General features: G+C 46.9%; 1 long non-coding RNA gene across 8 annotated transcripts in view; it reads left to right on the top strand.

The window, feature by feature from the left end:
* The window catches only part of LOC142060803 (uncharacterized), a 125,270-nt gene that overhangs the window by 59,288 nt on the left and 44,579 nt on the right, over nucleotides 1-21,403 (top strand). The gene's annotated exons all lie outside the window — the stretch shown is intronic.

Raw genomic sequence — 21,403 nt, 5'->3', positions numbered from 1 at the left:
GCTCTAAGTTCTGGTATTTTATATATATAAAACTTCAGGGTTGATGGCAATGATACCTGGGATTATTTATGGGTTTTCATAAAAAAGAAAGAGGAAAATACAGAATTGCATGGCTTCTCCCTTCCTTTCCCTTTTCCCAACCCCCTCCCCGCAGAGGAGTTTAATTTTAAATGATAAATGTGGAAATTAGAGACCGTCGAGAAAATCCAATTTGGTGAGGAGTTTTAAAAATCCCATAATAAACGCAGAGTGAAATGTATGATTTAATGCGGGGCGCCAATGGCTGCTATTATGTGCTATTAGCAAATCGGGGTTGAGAGTGAATCTTTATCACTTGGTGAGTGCGGGCTAGGCCTGCCTTTGCTTCTGCTATTGATTTGTAGCTGCTTGTCATAATGACATCGGGAAGCAATGAATGGAAGATGTGCTTTTGATAGGATTGAAGGGGTGCAAAGGGGGGAGAAAAAATTCAGCAAGTTTTCTATCTCTTCTGCCTGATTAGATTTTTTTTCTTCTTTTAAGAGCTTTCACATTCCAATAAAAATGCTAAATCAGCTCTGAAGCAGAATTGTTAGGGAGTAAATAGCTAGTCACATTTAAAGGAGGAAAAGATCTGACTTTACAGCTCTGACTTTACAGCAGTGGATGAACCTAAAGAATATTTCTGGCTCCACAAAAATCACAGCAGTGGGTGGTGTGAGGGTGGCTGAGAGCTGGGTGAGAGCACCTGCACGGAGGCTCTGCAGGCAGCCAGACCCAGAAAGGCGGTGCGTGCTGATGTGTGCACATGAGGTGGCTCATCAGGATGCACGGGAATTTAATCTCCGAAGTGTCTTTATTTAAGAAGTGGAGCGCATGTTTCTTGATCTCTGAACCAGAAGTGCCTGAAATGAAAAACCCAGGCTTTGCCTTATAACAGCAAATAATAAAGGTCTCCCTTGCATCTGGGAAAGGAAGATTTTTGTCACTTTAATCATAGGCGTTTCTCAGCCAAAACCTATACCAAGGTTTGATAGAAGGTAGTACAATTGTTGCACTGTTTGGAGAATGCAGCATGCCTCTGTAGGAGGGTTTTCTGGAAGGTAGGCTCTTAGGAAACAAGAGCGGGATTACCTCTGAGCCATGGGTTTGGTGCACATGGTGAATGAGACAAAATCCGTGTATGCTCATGAGTGTATCTGAGTGTGAGTCTACTTGTGGTGGTCCCCATGAATTTGCATTTCTTATCAGTAGATCCATGCCATTTTAATTTCCTGCCTCTCGATCATTCTGCTCTCCCTGGGAAGGGAGTCCTGCATGCGTCCCGAGGAGCAGAGCTCCACTTTGAGTTCCTTGTTATGAAAGTCCATACAAGTCTTCTCTCGTTGTTATTGTTAATGTTGTTGTTATTACCCGGTTGGCTGTGCTGAAGAGATGTACGCTGAGTAAGGGTTGTGACTCTGATATGCAGGTCCTCCCTTTTGGCCTAACCAGCCTCAGCTACTCTTATTTATGGAAACCTTCATGGTACAGCCGAATGAACCTGGTTTCCAGGGCTCACTGTCAAGAGTATGAAATGGCAGATTAGAAATCAATGCAGAGAGTCCAAGTGCCTACTTCATCATTCAGCAGAAAGAAATACAGTATTTCTGGTCGGAGCCTTGCACTCATTAAAATCACATCCTTTAAAAAACCCTTTAAATTAAAACAATGATCAGTGAGGATGGGGAGAGTTTCATGCAGAGGGAATTTTCCAAAGGCAGACAGGCTGAAGGCAGCATGCGGATTTAATGTGGTGTTTGCCATACTGCTTACTGGTCTAACTGGGCACCCCTGGAGTGTGCAGTGCTTGTGTTCAGAAAAGTTTGTAATGTAAAGTAACCATAGCACAGCAGTCATGGGAAGCTGAAGATATTTGGATGAGGGAAGAGCAAGACAGACCTGCTGGTGGGAGGTGCAGGCTGTGCGTGCTGGGGGTGGCCTCTGACATGAGGCCAGCATCCTCGGGCACATCCCGGCAGGCAGAGGTGAGTCTCCCAGGGAGGGCAGGGGCAGAGCAGGTGGGCTGGGGGGACACAGAGCACAGCAGCAGGCGAGATCGCGGCGGCAGGGTCTGCTGGCCAGCAGCCTGAGACGTCCTGAGCCAGGAGGCAGGAACGGGACAAGGCACCATCTGGGACAGAGGCAGGCACAGCCACGTTCAGGCCCTATCTTGTCCTCACCAGCTGGCTGTCGGTGGGCAGAGGAGCCTGCCCACAGTGCGAGCACAGATCCCACCACCTCTGAGCACGGATCCAGCTGCACGGTGCCCACCAGCACAGTCTGCAGCCTGCCCTCTCAGTAATGCTGCTTGGCAGCACTGACTGGGCGAGCTGGCTTCAGGATTGCTCCAAAACAGGGTCCGAGAGCTCCTGGCAGCAGCCGGAGCCCTTGGGCTGTGTGAATATGCTCAGCTGATCTCGGACACCCTGCTCACAGGGACCTGCGGGGCACAGGACAAGGTGTGCGCTGGCTCTAGCTGGCTCCCTGGCCCGTGATCCTGGGGACCAGGAGATGGAGCCAGCAGAGACTCAGAGCATGCTTCAGAAAGGAATCCAAATTCATAGCACCCACTGGGACGCCAGGCAAGTTGAAGGAGTTTAGACGGATAGCCCGAGGAACAGGGGCTGGGCGATAACTGGGAAGGCTGAAGCTGTGGAGATCATTACAACCAACACCTGAGATCAAAAACCACAAAGTAAAGCTTCTCCAGAATTAATGCCTTTTGGAGAGAGTGCAGAGAAAGAGTAGAAAGAATCCAGAAATTACACAGTTACGGGAAAATTGTGCAGCTCTTTGAGTATGGCATCTTATGATCTAGGTGGCAAGAGGAGTGACAGATGACGTAGCAAGCAAAGATGAATTACATTTGTCATATATGTATTAAGTTGGTGACCAGACTTTCAGCTGCAGAGAATTGCACTTAAAGAAGGGAGCCTATGGAGAGATGTTTATATCCCCAGTGTTTTGTAATAGTTTAGCAAGGTCAGAGTAGGATATGATTACGACATTTCTGATGTCTGACTTGGGGAGAAGTTGTGGGATGGTTCATCTGTTTTTGCTTGTAAGTGGTTGGCTTGTTATTTATGCTTCTGACTTTCCATACAGCAGAAACTTAGTAGCCAGCGTTCTGAAGGTATTAATAATTATTTTTTCTATCTTTCCTACCAGATTCATGCTACTCCATATTTGAAATGGGTATTCGTCCTGATAGGATGGCTGAGTGCCTTTGTGAACTAAGGCGTTGAAAGCCGTTTGTGTCTTAAGTAAAGACGGTCTTATTCTACTTGAAAGTAAAGTGTCCCTAATAATTGGATCCACCATTTTGCATTGATTCCAACGAGACCAGTGCCAGAAGCTGTTCATCTTTTGGACATGTCTCTCAGCAATCAAATTCACACTTGTGCAGCCCAAGCCTGAGACTGTCGGCAGATGTCTGAAATCTGGCACACCTTCTTGCCACACCTGCAAGCTTTGGTGAAGGTTTTGCTATAAAAACCACTTGTAGCAAGTGTTCCTGTGCTTGTTTCCATTCCTGAAATGGACGCTTGATTTCCAGTGTAAACCTGTTAGGCCTTTCACCCATACATTATCAACAAGATTTGATCCTCAAACCTTCAGATTCCAGTTCAGATTGCTTTTATGTTTATTACCTGAACAAAAGCTGATTTTTCTTCTATATGTAGGGCAGTTACTGGACAGGAACGTGGTGTGTTCATCTATGCTGCAGAGCGGTTTGTTTCAGAGTGGCAGAGTGCTCTCGGTGCAGGATGCCGGGGTGCCTCCGAAGGTGGGAGGGGGGAGTGGCAGTGCTGTGGTCGGCATAACCTGGCACCTCGAGCAGGCATGGGTTAATGGGGCTGGCGCCGTTCATGCAGTCGGAGCTCATGCTGGCAGCTGCTAGGAGCGACCTCGTGTAACCTGATTGATTTTAGCCTGGGTGGCTGATCCCAGTCTCTGCCAAAAGAGCCTGGGCTCAGTGCGGATCCTCAAGGTGATCTGTGAAATGGGCAGAAACACACAGGGCAGCGAGAGGAAGGAGGGGGAGCTGAGCTGGTGTTTGTTCTGCTTTGAAAGCAGCCTGTAGGTAGGGGTGTCGCACACCTCTCACACTGGAAGAATGCTTCAGCTTAGCTGTAGAATGTGTAAAGTTTGAGAACAAGAGTTTTTAGCTAAGCGATTAACCACATCCATTACAGGGTTTCTGTCATGACTGTTTCCAGCGAGATTGAGCCGCAGGTGTCTGGTCTTGACCTGCAACTTGAGCGGGGGCTCCTGCACTTGCAGTTGGAGGAACAAGTCTCACCTAAAATGTCCACCACCCTCACTGCAGATGCTCTGCTGTCGGCATTGCCCAGATACCCTGCAGAAGGCAGGAGGAGACAAACAGCATTTTACCCAAACCTTCTATGCTTGCTGCAGTAGAAATAAAAATAAGGGGATTCCATCAAGAACCGACTTGCTTAGAAGTGCTTATGGCATGCTGCATGTCGGACCATTGCTGCTTCTGCATTGCTGCAAACTTGATTTTCACTTCACATAAAACATACTGTGTACTTGGTCCTTCTTTCTTGTTCAGAGTAAATGAGATGAATCTGAACCTGTTACTGAGTGTAAGCCTGGTGGAATGGATTTTAGGACAAAATAAGTGCTGTTTAAAATATACAATTTTGAATTTGGAGTTGATCTGTGATACTCTCACAGAAAGTCCGTCTTTGGCCTGTGACTGGATTTTACTGAGTTAAGACTACAAACTAATTTTGGGATGAAGGAATTTGTTATTCCACAGTGGAGTGGAGAAGGAGCTATTCCCTACTGGGCTGTGTTTTTTTCTAAATTTTGTTGATGTTCCTGAAGCCTGGGCATATTACAGTAAGAAGTGGCTGAAGAAGTAATGGGCAGAGATTAGAGGAAGCGGTGAAAATGCACAGTGAGTGAGGCTGGTGCGTAGACCTTTGATTCATCTTCATGTTGTGTAGTATAATAGGAAATATGCTAAAAGGTATTAAGGTTGCACAATTAACTGCCCAAATATAAACAAATACCTAAGTATGAGAAGCTCCCGCTCAGGCACAATCTCATTACGTGATTCTGCCACTGCCCCACCTAGGGCTGATCTTGCTCCCATTAAAGTTTGTCATTGCCACTCTTTTGCAGTGCTCCAGCTTCCCGTGGAGGCGTCATGCTACATTCAGTAGACAAGTTCTTCATACCCCATTGGGATATTCAATGCCATCTGCTTCCATGTAGAACATGAAATGAACATGTTTGTTTAAAAGCAGCCTCTTCCCCCTCTACACATGTTGAAGCTGCAGTTTAGCCTTCTGCCCCGGCTGGATCCTAGTAGGCTCTCCTGAACGTAAATCCCTTCTCCAGCATCCTACTTTTCTCAAGATATGCCTACTCACTCCAATAATAAAGCTATTGTGAAAAAAGGAGCATTAAAAACTTGCAAAGAACACATACTTATTTTATAAAATTAAGAACTGAATACAAAAAAGTTCATTTTAAATGTTTACGATTTCCCAGCTGAAGATGCTAACTGTAGATGTAGGAGACATTCTGGATAGTAATGAGAATTTTGCCTGTCACATTGCTAACAGAAGAGGCAGTTTTATGTCATTCTAGGCTTGGCTTTTTTGAATTACACCTTGATTTTTCAGTAAGAATAAGGAAGTTAGATGAGAATTAAGGAAGGGTAACCTTCTGAGCAGCTCTGCCATATCAGTCACTTCTAAAAAAGGAAAAAACAGAAGAAATGCCCTGCCTGGTCCATCTAGTCCAGTACTCTTGCTCCAGCGGTGGCAGGTCCTTGAACTCAGCCACCTTCAGCAGCAGATTCTGCCTCGTGTGCACAGCCTTTAGGCCCAGGATATTGGAAGGTGTATCCCTGCAGATTCCCTGAACTTGCTGAGTTCCTGACACTTGTGGTCTGCCAGCCAGTCATTTGTTCTTCCTGCTGAGATGATGATTTTGTGTTATTTTGCTCATTTATAACTTCTTCCACCTTTCCTTGGACTTTTAAAACATACTGAAGAATTGGGGCCCCTAAGTATTTCCATTAAGTGGTTGATAAATACTTGAATTTTACTCAAGTTCTTTGTAATTCCCTTAACCCTTATGTGATAGATCCAGGTCATAAAGAAAGCATATGACAGAGCTCAAAGTAGGATCCAAGCCTTTTGACCTCTAGCAGATGTACAAGACTGACTGTCTTCAAAGGCAATGTGGTGTTTGTTTAGTTATGTGATACAGAAGGAAAATATTTTATTACAAGTTGTTAAAACCAGGCCAGACATAGTTGTGCTACAGTCTCATGTCTGCTTTATCCATTCTCGGATATAAAGCTGTGCTCGATGCCACAAGCTGCTATCCTACTGGAGATAGCTACGTACTTGCCACAGAAATTCAGTGCAAACTCTCGGCGTGTCTTATGCTGCTTTTTTGCTGCAGACAAAATAGAGGGGATTACCACCTGACCTGTTCTTGTTCAAGAGTGTCTGTTGACTATGAATCACAAAGGGTCGGACTCTTAGGAATCCATCTCACCTCTCAAGAACAAGTAGCTTCAGCATGCTTGTACAAACAGAACAGATTATTTGAATGGGCACGAATGAAACTGTGGGAGCCCTTTCCTAGATGGGAAGTGCTATTTTGGTCCAGTCTTTCGTGATGTTTGATAATAAGATAACAACCTGATTCTTTGCATTTATTTATGAAACTAAACGGAGGCTGGGAATCATCTTTGGAAAGCTTTTGGTGCTAACGCGATATTGCTTCTAGAACAGTTGCTTGTGTGATACTTCTAAAAAGGTGAATCAGCAAAAGTACAAAAGGCAGCATGCCAAACTGTGTTCTGTCTTGTCCTGTTGGCTCTTAAGTGCAAATTTTATGATAGCAGTAGAGGAGGCTGATATGACAACAGCTTTCAAATATGAAGAAGCTGCTGCCAAGGGGAAGAGAATAATCTGGTTTCTATGTTTAAGAATTAGTGGTTTAAATAGCAGCTAGGTTAGATCAGCATCCCTGAACCTGAAGTCCGTGGGCCCCTGGGGTTCTTTTGAAAGCCCTCTGGTTGATCTGTCTGTAAGCGTTAGCAGACATGTGCATTCTCCAGTTAAGTGTAACTGTTTATATCATGAACAGTTTCATATGTAGGTTTTGGTTGTCATCTTCAGGAACAAGGCTGAACATATACTGACAAGTTCCTGAACAACCTGATCTCATTAGACCTGCTTTGAGCAGGGGGTTGGACTAGACGACCTCTGGAGGTCCCTTCCACCCTAAATCGTTCTGTGATTTTCGCATTACGTGTTTCTGGGAGCTCAGAGGCATCTTTCTGCAAGGTGGCGGGAGAGGCCAACTTTGGGCCTTCTCTGACCCTGCTTATTGCGAGGGCATTGGACTAGATGACCTTTAAAGGTCCCTTCCAACCCAAACCCTTCTATGAATCTGATTTGTGTGTTTTGTCCCAAGGGTGGTGGGGTTCTGTAGCCTATGGCATGACTTTGAGCAGTCTGATGCAAGTTGCACTAACTTCTAATGACTAGGTCCCTGTAAGCTGAGACACGTTAATTGTGCTAACCTCTTCCTTTGTTCTGTGGCAAGGGCAAGGTAGCACAAGTCTAGCTTGACCTTGTATGTAGGGCTACATGTGAAATAAACCAAGGATCAAGACAAAAGACATTAGTGGAACCTGGGCATCTTTAGGTTTAAAGAATTATTTGGGGTAGTAAAGGGCATTTTGGGAGTGTGATTATTTCCATAATAGGCATTGATATAATTCCAAAGAAGAACTTTAAATGTAAAGGTTGCAGGGAGAAATTGGCACATGGCATTTCTTTTCTGGCAGCTAGGTGAGGAGGAGAAGGAAGAATAGTTATTGCACCATTGTCTTTAGTCCTTGACAGGACCGTGCATTACCTGTTGTGTTACAGTTCCCGCTGGTCTTGCTGTAGCCAAAAGGAGAGGAAGCTCCACTGTCAATAGATGGGGGCAGTTGAAGCTCAATATGCTTCATCCCACCTTACGTTTGCTTTACCCCTTGCGTTCCTTTGCTTTGTATTTCATGAGTCTGGCATAAGCCGGGCCATAGAAACCTCATAAACTACAGTGGCAAGGCGAAACAATGGCATGCCAAACCATAGCATAATTCTGGTAAGACTTTGTCAAGAGACTGAAGCTGTGCATTACCTGAACTATTTTTTTCCTTCTGTCCCTCTTTTTTATGCTTTTCTTTGGGTTAAAAGGGGGGAGGGGAAAGCAGTCTTTAACAGTAGCTTCTAAAATTGTCTCTCTTCTTTCAGTAAGAACAGGTGATATATCTTGGATAGCTCCTAAAAGCACATTGATCATTTTCAATTTGGAGGCTTTTATATAATAACACAGTGTTTGTTATAGAAGTCAAGTCCGGGGATGTTTATTGAGTTACTGTCTGTTAGAAAAGGGTCTTACAGGTTCTCTGTTATGCTGGGGGTCCAAAGCTCTGTCCCACTGCACACAAACTCCTGTACTCCCCAGCACCAGCTGGGGCTCTGGTTCCAAACATGACCATCTGAAGCTCTGCTCAGAGTTTCTCAAAGTCCTCAGCAGAGATGAGAACTCTGAGAATAGTAATATAGGAAAATGATGGGTTATGACATTGGCATAAGTGTAACCTGGTGGGACGAGTCCTGTGACCGGTGTGCCGCGATGGATGGTTGGTTATAGGCTCTTCAGGAGGGACAGGCAGGGCAGGCGAGGCGGCGGGTGGCATTGTGTGTAGTGCAGGAGCTGGAATGCACAGAGCTTGCACTTGGCGACGGCACCGATGAGACCCTCTGGGTAAGGATTAAGGGTCAGACAAATAACACGGATGTTGTCGTGGGAGTCTGCTATGGGCCACCCAGGCAGGAGGATGACGTTGATGAGTTATTCTTTAAGGAACTAAGGGATGCATCTAAGTCATCCGCCCTTGTCCTTACGGGGGACTTCAACTTGCCAGATGTCAACTGGGAATACCACACGTCTGGGACAGACAGGTCCGGAAGGTTCCTAAACGACCTGGACAATAACTTCTTGGTTCAGGTACTAAGGGAACCAACCAGGAAGGGTGCCTTCCTCAATTTGTTTCTCATTAACAGAGAGGGTCTAGTTGGTGAAGTGGAGATCGGGGGCTGCCTTGGCCACAGTGACCATGAAACAGTCAAGTTTAAAATCTGTGGTGACAGGAGAAGTGCCAGCAAGACCCTGACTCTGGGCATGAGGAGAGCAGACTCCAGCTCGCTCAGGGAACTGCTTAATAATGTCCCCTGGGGAAAAGCTTTTGGAAGTGCTGGGGTCCATCAGTGCTGGTCGCTTTTTAAGCACCAGCCCTTACGAGCACAGGAACAGGCAATCCCAAAATGTAGGAAGTCAAGCAAGTGAGGCAGAAGGCCAGACTGGCTGAGCAGGGATCTTCTAGAAGTAAGGTAAAAAAAGAAAGTATGTGGCCAGTGGAAGCAGGGTCAAGCAACATGGGATGACTTCAGAGATGCTGTTCACCACTGGAGGGAAGAAATTCGTACAGCCAAAGCTCAGTTGGAATTGAAGCTGGCCAGTACTGTGAGGAACAATAAAAAGGGCTTTTTAAAATATGTTAATAGCAAAAGGCAGGCCAGAAATAACATTGGTCCGTTACTTGATGAGCATGGTTACCTCACAAACAGGGACATAGACAAAGCAGAGACATGTAATGCTTTCTTTGCCTTAGTCTTCAACACTGATGATGGGCTGTGGTTCACGAGGGGAAGGTCCTGCCTAACAAATTTGATTTCCTTCTATGACGAGGTCACCCACCCAGTTGACCAAGGCAAGCCAGTCGATGTGATCTTTTTGGATTTCAGTAAAGCTTTCAAAACTGTCTCTCTCAGTCTCCTCCTGGGCACAATGTCCACCACGCAGCTGGATAAACACGTAACGCAGCAGGTGAGCAACTGGCTGATGGGTCAGGCTCAAAGGGTCACAGTAAATGGGGTTACACCGGACTGGCGACAGTCACTAGTGGGGTTCTGCAGGGATCCATCTTGGGACTGGTACTCTTCAATCTCTTCATTAATGACTTGGATGCAGGACTGGAAGAAATGCTAATTAAGTTTGCTGATGTCCCATACTAGCTACTACGAAGCAATTTAACTCTATCCCAGCTGAAACCAGGACACACAAAATGGGGAAGAGTTGCTGACACTCTGGAGGGCAGAGAGGCCCTGCAGAGGGATCTAGACAAACTAGAGAGCTGGGTAATCACCAGCCATAAGAAATTTAACGAAGGCAAGTGTGGGAGTTTACCCCTGGGGCACGGTAGCCCTGGCTGTACAGACAGCCTGGGGAGCGAGAGGCTGGGGAGCAGCTCTGCAGAGGGACCTGGGGGTTCTGGTCAATGGCAAGTTGAACATGAGCCAACAGCGTGCCCTGGCAGCCGAGAGGGCCAGCCGTGCCCTGCGGGGCACCGAGCCCTGCATCGCAGCCGGGCGAGGGGGGGGATTGTCCCGCTCTGTTCCACGCTGGGGCGGCCTCACCTCGAGTGCTGGGTGCAGTTTGGGGTGTCACAGTGTATTAAGGATACAAAGCTACTGGAGAGTGTCCAGAAGAGGGCCACAAAGTTGGGGAAGGGTTGAGGGGAAACCGTACGAGGAGCGGCTGAAGTCCCTGGGTTTGTTCAGCTGGAGCAGAGGAGGCCGAGGGCAGCCCTCATGGCGCTCTGCAGCTCCCTCCCAAGGGGAGGAGGAGGGGCAGGGCTGGTCTCCCCGAGGGAACGGCAGGGAGATGTGCCAGGGGAGGGTTAGGCTGGGTATTAGGAGAAGGTCCTTCCCCCAGAGGGTGGTGGAGCCCTGGAACAGGCTCCCCAGGGAGGCATCACGGCACCAGCCTGGCGATATTCCAGAAATGCTTGGACAAGGCCCTCAGAGACATGGTGGGAATTTGGGATGTCCTGTGCAGGGACAGGAGCTGGACTCGATGGTCCTTGTGGATCCCTTCCAGCTCAGGACATTCTGTGATTCTATGGGATAAATCAGGAGGTGACTTAATCATGATCTTTTTAACAACATGCAGAAAAATTCCTCTACAGGCAGTTACAAGGCAGCCTGTCCACTGCCAAATGTTGTTTCTAATTCTCTCATTAAAAAAAAGCCCCAACCTATCTTATGTCAAACAGCACAAGTGCCTTGGCAGCAATGCCATCCAAGGACTAATCAGGTGTTGTGGAAAGTAGTCTTGTAGTTGTGCATTTTTCAGGTTAGCTCATTTCTGTCCTCACAAGGTAAACATTTAAGTATTCATGGTCTTTGGTGTAGACACCTTCTTCAGAAACTAAGGGTACAGTTTCTGGAGCTGTTTAAGCCCAGATAACTGACCATGCTAAAAGGGAGAGTCAGATCCTCCCTTCTTCCCTTCTGAGCCTTGACACTTGTTCTTGCCCCTCCCTTGTACTGGCACTGGTGCTCCGTCAGCTGCCCCGTGAGCCAGATCAGAGAGGCAGTCTGGGTGAAAGCTTATGTGGGGTAATGTCATGTGGGAGATGGCAGGACATCCCACTCTTCCTCCTCCTTGGAAGTTATCCTGGCATATTAGATTAAATCCATGGTAAAACTACAGCATGACATTTGGCGAAGGGTGCAGGATGCTCAGTATTCGCTGCTATGGGATGGAGGGATGGCAAGGTGGACTCTATTTTCTGTGATCAAGGACTGTGGTGTTAAAGCTAACCGGCAGCATGACAGCCATACATCACATTAGCAAACAGAGCGCTCGCCCCCACGTGTTCTGTTGGGAGGCAATGGTTCTGTGGGACGCGTGCCAGGCACTTCGTGAGCATCCTGTGACCATATATCTGGCCAGGCAGGCAGGAGCGTGTTAAGCCATAGCCTCACTTGCAGGCTTCCGGGATGACAAATATTCCTTAAAGGAGTCCATTAAAGTAAAATAAACCCACCTTAATGTACATAGGGAATGTATATAACAAAAGACATGAAGCACTTATGTATATTTGCTGTGTTTGAAACCTGAATTTGTGAGAATGGCATAGCATCTACTTTGTATAAGGTACATTCAGAGCTGCTCAGTGGGAGACAGTGTGCCTTGCGACAATTTTTCTCCTGAAATACGTTCATATTCTGAGTTAGGTATGTAAGATACATGACAACAAAGTACTTGTTTTCATAGAGGTGTGATCCAGCTGGTCTGTTGAGCCTTTGGAGCATGCACTTTATGCTGCTGAAGACTAGACAGCCTTTTTAATCATGAAGACGTAAGAAAGTGTTAGATTTTAGAGGCTGACTGTCCTCTTACTATACTCCCAGGGCACTTTTGCCCTGCATCTCCACAGCCATTGGAGCAGCTGGTCTTTAACAAAGTCTACACAGCTCATTCTCCATTCATGAAGTCCTGGCTCCGAACCATGGATGGCAAGCAGGCTTTCCATGTATGTGTGGCCCGGAAAGACGTACTTGGGAAATTTGCAGCGACTTAGATGTAACCTTTTGAATACCTGTGAGGGAATGCCATGTTCACTCACTGCCGATCGAAATAGACTAGGCTCAGCATGATGCTGTGTTCACATGGCAGCTGTCATTAACTCATTCCTAGGGTTTCCTGGCCTGCGTGATGCAGATTACCTGCCTTGCTAATGCTGAGCATCATATAGACATCTGCAAAATGCCTACTGGAGTATCAATAACCACACCTTTAAGTATCACCTCTTTATGATTCAACCTGTACGTATGATGCTTGCTTGAGCACGCATCTACTCAATCTGTGCTTAGCTGGAATTCCCCACCCTCCTTCCTGCAGGTCATAATGCTAGCAAGTGGGAATATGCTAATAAAATGTACAGATGAGTGTGATTCTGCAGTGTTCTCTCTGAATGTTGACACAACTGCCTTGACTTTGCCATCTCTTCCTAGTGTCTTTAGGAGGCAGATGAATGTATGTGGCACCTCGCAGTCCTGGCTCTGAATAATTATTGCCACGGAGGCATGTCCATCCATGTGCCGGACACTTAGTGGTACAAGGCATGTGTCTTGCAAGTATGGCAGCAAACGGGAAGGGCTCTCAAAAAGTCAGGAACTGAAGCAACGAGCTGTGCACACCCTACTCCCAGTGCAGGAGCCCCTTCAGTTGGGATGCAATCTGTCCTGAAATGTTGAAAGCAAAGTTTGTCTCTGTGCTCCTGAAGAGGCAATCTCCTCCTGAGGGAGATCTGCTTGATGGAACTGCTTGTGCGCAAGCAGAGCTTCAGAAACAGAAGTCTTCCATCCCGTTTGCTGGAGCTGGGCAGCATGTTCTCTGTCTGTTAGCAAGGTTATAATGCTTTGTTTACTGAAATGGTGGTGCATAATTGTAAGGACCTTCTCAAACACTTAGAAAGGGATTCAAAGCATGAAGTGTTACCGTCAGATCTGTAGGGTAAGTGGATAAACACGGTGGGAATGTTCTCCATGTCCAGGAACTGGCAACTTTTGTGCAATCAAGGCAGGTGCCAGTGAGGCTTCAAGCAGGGATGTGACGGCAAGAAGAGAGTACAGAAGAAGTACTAGTAACCTGCCCATCCTGCTGGTCTGAAAGTAGGATGGTGTTACTCCATCCACATCTAGGGAGCAGGGAAAGCTGCAGCCATGACCAAAGTGACATAGCTACAGCAGACATGTGGAAGTAAGGAATGAGATCAGCTATAGGTGTCAGCATTAGAAATAGGTGTCAATGTTAAAGTGTGACAGTGGCAGACAAGGAAGGGAGAACAAGAGCTTCAGGTTCAGCAGTGCTTATTTTAAAAGGAGCACAAAACCCACCAAAACACCTGGTTGGAACGAGGAGAGTTGGTAATGGAGAAGGGTCTCTGGAGTTGGGAGTGCTGAAGGGTGCCTGGAGGCAGGGGATAAAGACTGAAGGAGAAAAGATCCAAAGAAGGAATACAGACTTGAAAAGTGTGTCAAATCCTGGGTCAGTGAGTTATGTCATGAATTGATGTGTCCTGATGGCCCAGTGGGGTTAAGGAGATGAGCACCATACTGAAATCTTCAACAAAAGAGATGAGGACAGGTCAAGAACAGACCTTTGTATCCTGCAAACAGCTTGTCTATGAAATACGGGCAACACCCTTGCTACAAGTAACCCTAATTATGTTGCAGCATCTTCAATGATTTTAGGATTGCAGGGGAAGAGAGTGATATCATAATACTTGGTAAAATCACAGGGGTAAATAAGTCTATTTGAGGGGTGAAAAATGTTGTGGTGTATGGGTATGGAGAGAGATGAGAGCCTGGACTTCAAGAGGGGAGAATGTAGTATGAAGAAAAGAACGGTGAAGCTCAGCTGATCTTGTCTTGGTTTGGCCATCATGCTTAAGGATTTTTGCAGTGCTCAGTAACCCGTGAAGCTGGTGTAGATAGCAATGGCTCCACCAGCAGAGGAAGAGCAGTATTTGACTGGTTGTAGTGCTCTCTGGGAGATAACCGCACTTTCCTGTAGAGACCCCTGAAGATAATAGGCTCTGAGCTCTCGAGAGAGGGACCATTCAAACAGTTCATCTGGAACTAATGGGTTTTGTGCCTTTGATTGGACTGTGCTTTTCTATATACCTCCTGTGTCAGCCTAAGCCTGGTGAGATCCAAACTACGCTGTAATCATTTCCACACAAGACAACAAAGGTTGCTATTTAAACCAAAATTTAGTCTGATATTCCTTCCCTAGTAAATGAGCTTGGATAATTACTGCATTTTAGCAGTTAAAAAAAAGTATCTGTCTTAATTACATTTCAGAGGATTAAAATCTACCACCTTGTCTAAGTGCAGAAAGAACAGCTGGCAAAATGAGGTTTCTCTCTACATCCTAAATGGAATCTGTCTTCACCAGCCCCAGTTAGTTCTTCACCTGCTTATTCCTGTGTTAATTAGAGACAGCCCTTCATAGGGGCTTAATTGGGGAGAAAAAGGAGGCAGCAGCTAGGCTCGTGCTCCTGCCTCTGTGCAGATCCCTCCCCTCCTTGTCTCAGCAGACAACACTTTGGCCTTCTGCCTTGGGAAGATGATAGTCACTGCAGTGTCTCTCTGTGGAATGGATTTGTGATGACTGGGGTTTTTCAAGTGGGTCTAAGTCCTGCTGGCTGGCAGAGAGAGTGAATTCTAAAGGGTCGTGAATGCCTAGACCACTTGGGAACTTCAGCCATCCCACAAGACTTGAAATTGTGGGAACAGCTATAGGGATCAGCTTTGACATGACCAAAGGTGTCAGCTTATCCTGCATTAGAAATAATGTCTAGGCCTTAGGTTGGCTTCACAAAAAATAAAAAATAATCTGGAGACACTTTCACCTTCACTAGTAATAAAACAGCAGTGCCCCCCAAAATTACTGAGGCTGATGTCTGTATTCGGTTGAAAAATGAGACCTGTCCTTTTCACATAGGAAGAAATGCACTAGTTATTGTCAATCGCAGTTTCCCCCAGTGCCTGCAAACGAAAAGGTGTTCCTGTCCTTGTGGGCTACAATCCATTTATTTGTCTCTTACAGCCTCTGAAAATCTTAGTTGTCCTTTGGAAATGTGCTGCATCTGTGGAGGAGAGGTGCTTTTCTCCAAACTTGAGTCAGGCTCGAGCCCTTGCGTTGCTCCAGAGGGTTGCTCAGAACAGGGAAGCTGGTGCCTGGGGTATCTACGCCTTTTCTTTTGAGGAGGGAAGGAAAGGGCTTTGCAGAGAAAGGAATTTGTCTGAATCGCAAACTATAATTTTGTTCGAAATGGAAGAGTAGATGCAGTGAAAAACTGAAGAGGGAAGTGCCTTGAACTCTTTGAAAATTCCTGAACTTCCTATTAATAGATCTCTGTTTAAAATAATGTGAAAAATTAAATCTCTCTAAGGCATTGAATCATGTGCGTTCCCACGAGTGCTCAGCATGTGTCTGCACTCCACATATCTCATCAGATACTGTCCCTCCCATATTGGCTCCAGGCTTACATTGCAGCAGGAGCCTTGGTGGGTCCTGCAGCATCTCAGCTTTGGAGATTCATAGCTGGCTTGGTGATTTTATAAAACATTTGTGTTCTCCATACTTTATTAGTCACTGACAGACTCATTGTTTATAACATACTTCTCAGCAAGCTGTTTGCGACTCATCGCCCTGCTTGCTTTATAGTCTATAAATATTTAATTCTTTAATAAACTGCTTATATGTAATATCAAATGACTGATGTACTTCTTTTCCCTTTTCAGCAGTGCTACTATTTGCAAAACAATTCTTTCGTTTCTTTGAATAGCAATATGTTCTATAAATACTTGAATTTCCTTTTTCTAAATAGCAGTTTCTTCAGGGTATTTGGTAAATTGACAAGCAGAGCAGTGGTTCCTGTAGCGTTATAAGAGCTGCCCCTTCCTACAGCCTCTATGGGGAGAATCACTTCAAAATGGTGACAGTTTTGTAATCGGGAAGTGTTTGGGGCGCTGCAGGTGATACTTCACGCCTGTGCCGAAAAGCGGCAGTAGCCTGGACAGGCCGGAACAGTTTGCAGAAGCCGTGTGAGAGCACGTGTTGCACAGGGCAGGGTGCCCAGCCTTTCAGTGCGGTATCGTAGAGAGCATCACCGCCTCCTGTGCCTCACCCACGGGCCTGTTGCATAGGTGGCACACTCCGTGCTCATTTTCCCAGCTCTAGTCTCCTTCCTGGCCCTCCTTGGGAGCACCTGTAAAAAGAGTGACTCTGACTAGGCTTTTGGTCCTAAGCTGCTTGACTCCATCTTCCCTGGGGGTTTCTCTTGCCCAGGAGCGGGCAGCATGCTGCACGAGCTCTTCTGGCAGTTCCCAGCCTCTCCTGCCTTTGGCCCCTCTCCTGCATGTCACAGGAGCAGGAACCTTTGAGCAGGAAAATTGCCAGCCAGGTGAGGCCACCACTAAAGCCATTGATCTGGTTTGCGGCCTGCGCCCCACCTTGCTCAGAAAAACCTCCTAGGGTTTGGCAACAAACTCTGGTCAGGGTGGACAGGCTGCCTTGGCCGCACTGAGACCCATGGGCAGGGGAGAAACTGCCCGGCTGTGCTCCGCAGTTAGGGTAGTGCTCGCACAGGAAGGGGGCACCACCTCTGTGCCTCATGCCCTGTCTTTCAGTCCTTATCTCACCCTCCACCTTAGGGCAGATTTATGTTTAGGCTCCTGCCCAGTTAACCCCTTCCCCTTCCTAATGAGCAAGGCTCATCGCATGCAAAGGCACCGTTCAGGATTGAGGTCCCTGCTGTGCTGCCAGGGCAAAACCAGGTCAGGAGAAGGATTCGATACCTGGGACGATGCCAAGGGCATGGCACGGCATGTGCATAGCCTTTCTGCGGGCTCACTTTGGTTTGGATATTCCATATTCCCCGGCTCCATTTGGTCTTTGGTGGACAGCCTGTGCATTTAAGCTGCTTTGAGGCTGGAGACCAGAAAGATGGGGCAGGGTCGGGTGGCAGCTTTTGGGTTGCTGTTCCGCAAGGTCCAGACCATCAGTGCCACTTTTCTGGGGTCAAGAAGCCATCAGGGTGGATGGAGTGGAGGTGATCTACTCAAATCACTCCAGCTGATCGTGGCTGCTCAGTTCCTTACAGCAGACCAGCTTTGGGCTGCTTGCTTGGGTCTACGTTGGTTTTAGCGCAAGTTCCTTTTCATCAGGACGGCAATATGTCTTAGTCATGCCTTTGAGAGTGCTCTGTGGTCAAGGACAGCATATTCACATCTAATTTCTGAGTTAGGTTGACAACTGGGTTACCCCTTGAGCCCAGAATTTTTGCACACTGTTTGAAACTGCGAGCAGAGGGAGCCTGGATTTAGGATTATTGCCCGGGGCGGTACTGGTGTCCTATTTTTGGTCAGAACTGGCAGTCTGTTGCCTTCTACTCAGTCTCCTGGGTGCCTTTGCAGAAGGGTGTGTGCATGTGCATGACGGGTGCATCTGCTGACATGCAGGAAGGAACTGGAGGCGGATGACAGCTAGATGGGCCTGTTCTTAGGAGTTTTTAAGCAGCATTGGGCAGCAGCTTCCCTCTTTGCTACGGGTCACTGCATCCTCTGCACATTGGTCCTAAGACAGATACAGACTAGAGCATAATCCTCCCGCTTGGTGCTCTCAGTGCTCCCTTTGTGATGGGGCCTGCCTAAGGAGACCTGGTACTGCCTGCTTAGAGGTCCACGGCCTCCTTTGGGCAAGTTCTCATGCCACGTCCATGTCAGTGACAAAGGGCATATCTTCAGAGGCACTGGAGCCACCCTACTCTGACAGCTGAGGACCTGCTCAGGAGCATTTCTGGAGCCTCAGGTGAAGTCTGTGCGTGCCCACAGCACGAGAGAAGAGGAGAGCTCCTTTCATAACGGATCCCATCTGCGATAGTCTTTCCTCTCAGTCCTGCCTCTCCCTTTTTGGGTAGAGAGGAGAGCGATGCTCCCTCCCTGGAGAGCAGGTCTGGCTGCTGCTCGAGCCTTACCCACAACCAAGGGTGTGGTAGAGGCTGAGGAGGCTGTGAAGGCAGAGCTGTTCAGGATCGGTGCAGGACAAGCACACAAGGCACAGACCTTCCAAAAGCTGATGTCAAACACAGCTGATGTGAGGATGTTGCTGTTTGCTGCTAGTCCACCGTATCTTACTTTGTCCACGCCTTGCTGGTGTAGGTAGGTGCGAACGCCTGGCCCAGATGAGCATTCTTAGCAGAAAAAAGTAGCCAAGAAGCCCTGTTTCCACCCGCACGTATTTTTGTACTTGTAATATCCAGTGGTACCATTCACTGCTCTGAGAAAAATGGGTGAAGGCATATCTGGCCAGCTGCTGGCTCTCTGACCCCTCAGCTGTCTCCCTGATGGCACAAGGGGCCAGGAGCTGCTCTGCCCCGGGCCCAGCTGCAGCTGAGCCCCACGTCCCGCTGTCCCGTGGTGCAGACACAGAGCTGCAGGGCAGGGACCCGCTGGGTGCTGCGTCAGAGCTCTGTCCCTTGGGAGATGCACGCAAGCCTGGCATCAGCCAGCGCCAGTGTCCAAGCGCCAGCGCACTGCTGTGTTGTCGCTCGACCCTCGAGGCGGCCACCGGACCCCTCCTTTGCCATCGAGCTGTGGCACTTAACACATTCTCCCTCCGATTCCTCTTCTCCTGTCCCCCTCCCACTATATGCTTCACTGAGATTTCAGAATGAAAACCAGGAATCGTCCAGGCATCCAGCTCCCAGTGCTCCGAGTCTCCAGGCATCGAGCATGCCGGGTGCCCTGGCTTAAGTATGAGTAATGATAAATAAGTAAATCACGCAGTGGGCTGTGCTATTCCCTAATGAGCCTGTTTGTCCCAAGCACAGTGCAAAAAACCCTCTTCTCCTTGGCGATAACCTTTCTGCGTATTAACATTATGCATGTATTCATGTGACCTCCTATGCCTCACCACCACCTCTTCAACTCATTTAAATAAAAATAATTTATGTGGACATTCCTTCAGTCAGGATTCCCCCCCCAATAATATTTCGTTGATGCTGTGCACCCAAATGGGGTCGTTATGCTTTCGCATATCATTAGGGCTTTATAAAGAACAACAGCGACATCTGCATGTGCCGCAGCGCTACAGAGATGGGGGGAAATATACAGAAAACAAACCCCAAATGAGCTCCAAGCTCGTCTGGCTCTGTCTTTCCTCAGTGCCTTCACCACCACCATGGACACAAGTAATTGTACAGTGTAATCACATCATGGCTCATCTGAATATTCATAACCAAGACAAAGACTTGGAGGAGAAGACAAGTGGGGGAGGGAAAGGAGGAGAATTTAAATATAAAACAGCATTTCATTTTGAAGCAAAGTTCTGCATTCAGCTCAAGAGACTGTCTTGATACCAATATTGTCTGTCTGTCTGCCGTTCAACAGCGGTGGGCAGTAGTAGTATCGCACATGTAGCCCCCTCCGTGGGGAAAGAAAATAAAGCACAACAACAAACAGCAACAGAACTGCCCCCAGCAAAAGTGATATTTGAAGAGTCGCCAACGGTGGCTAACCAGCTGCTGTTTTTCCAGGAAAGAAACAGTCTATTGAGGGAGCTTTATAAAGACCCCAATTAATATGTTGTGCATGTATAAGATCTACAAAGAGCCCACTGTGTTCCTCCCCCCGCAACCACCACCTTCTCTTCCTGATCAGTGCCAGTGGAGAAGGATCTGAGCTACCAAATAATTGATTAATCACTTCAGCGGTAACAACACCCCTCTCCAAAACAGAGAGAGAAGAAAAACAAACACAAAAAGAGGCAACTGTTTGCTAATTAGTGTGTAAATTACCGCTGGTTCCATCCTTCTTTGTACCTTTAAAAAGAAAAGAAAAGAGTAGAGAAATATAATCCCCATCTTAATGTACATGTTGTCTTCATTTCTTTCGTATTACTCTGATATCCTTTTCTAGTGTTAACCCAGAAGTGTATTGGTTGTCGAAGCTGTGGCTGGCTCTGCCAGTTCGTTCCCCAAAGAGCTCCTACTTCCATTCCACTGGAGCTTATATTCCTTTAAATGTCTAGCGCAGCATCATTTCCCCCTTTCTAATACATCACTCTGCTGGAATTAGAAGAATCCAAGGTTATATCCAACTTCAAAGGTTTCCAAGTCATCATGATTTTAGTAAAAGTGAAAGACACATCATGGAACAAGTCCCTGGCTTTTGAAGATAGGCATCACAGGGACCTTCCTCCCTCTGTCTCTTCCTCGCTCTCCCTCTCCCCCCAACTTTGTACCTCTCCAGCTCTGAATGTCCCGCGCTAGCGCAGTTTAATGATATGCAAATGAAATATGCATAAAACCATTCTACTGTATGATGATTAAACACTGGAGACATTAACAGCCGACGCTTCACTGTTTGACTATAATAATCTTTCCCGAGCATCCACTTTGATTGCGGAGTTATGGAAACCCATCGCAGTTGGCAGAGAGAGAGTAAGAGAGAGAGAGAAGGAAGGAGAGATGCAGGGACGCATCACCCATCTCTGCATTTATCCCACTCCAGGAGACGTTTCCCCCCCTTTGTACTGCGTTCCTACTGCTGTCTTTTGTAATCCATCCATGCGGTCGCACCAGGGCGATTAACGGGAAAAAAACCCTCTTTTCTCTTAATGTTTCAAAGCTCATTAGCCAAACGATTATTCCTCATTAACAGCGAAAGCTCATTCATTAAAAGAAAAAATATGCCCAAAAGATGCCAGCGCTGTTAATCCCGAGCCCTGTAGCTGGGCTGTAAATCCCATGCTAGTATTTTCCATGCAGAAGGGAAGCGCGCCAATCCACAAAAAAAAAAAACCAAGCAAAAAGAAAACATTTTGTGTGTTTTGTAAAATCCGCAAGAGAGGCAATTAATATTCCCGTTGTATGACTTTATTTTTTTGTCTCTCCCTTTTGTTTCCA

This window comes from Phalacrocorax aristotelis, chromosome 8 (genome assembly GCF_949628215.1).
Source record: "Phalacrocorax aristotelis chromosome 8, bGulAri2.1, whole genome shotgun sequence".
NCBI lineage: Eukaryota > Metazoa > Chordata > Aves > Suliformes > Phalacrocoracidae > Phalacrocorax > Phalacrocorax aristotelis.
This window is presented reverse-complemented; position numbering and strand designations above follow the sequence as displayed.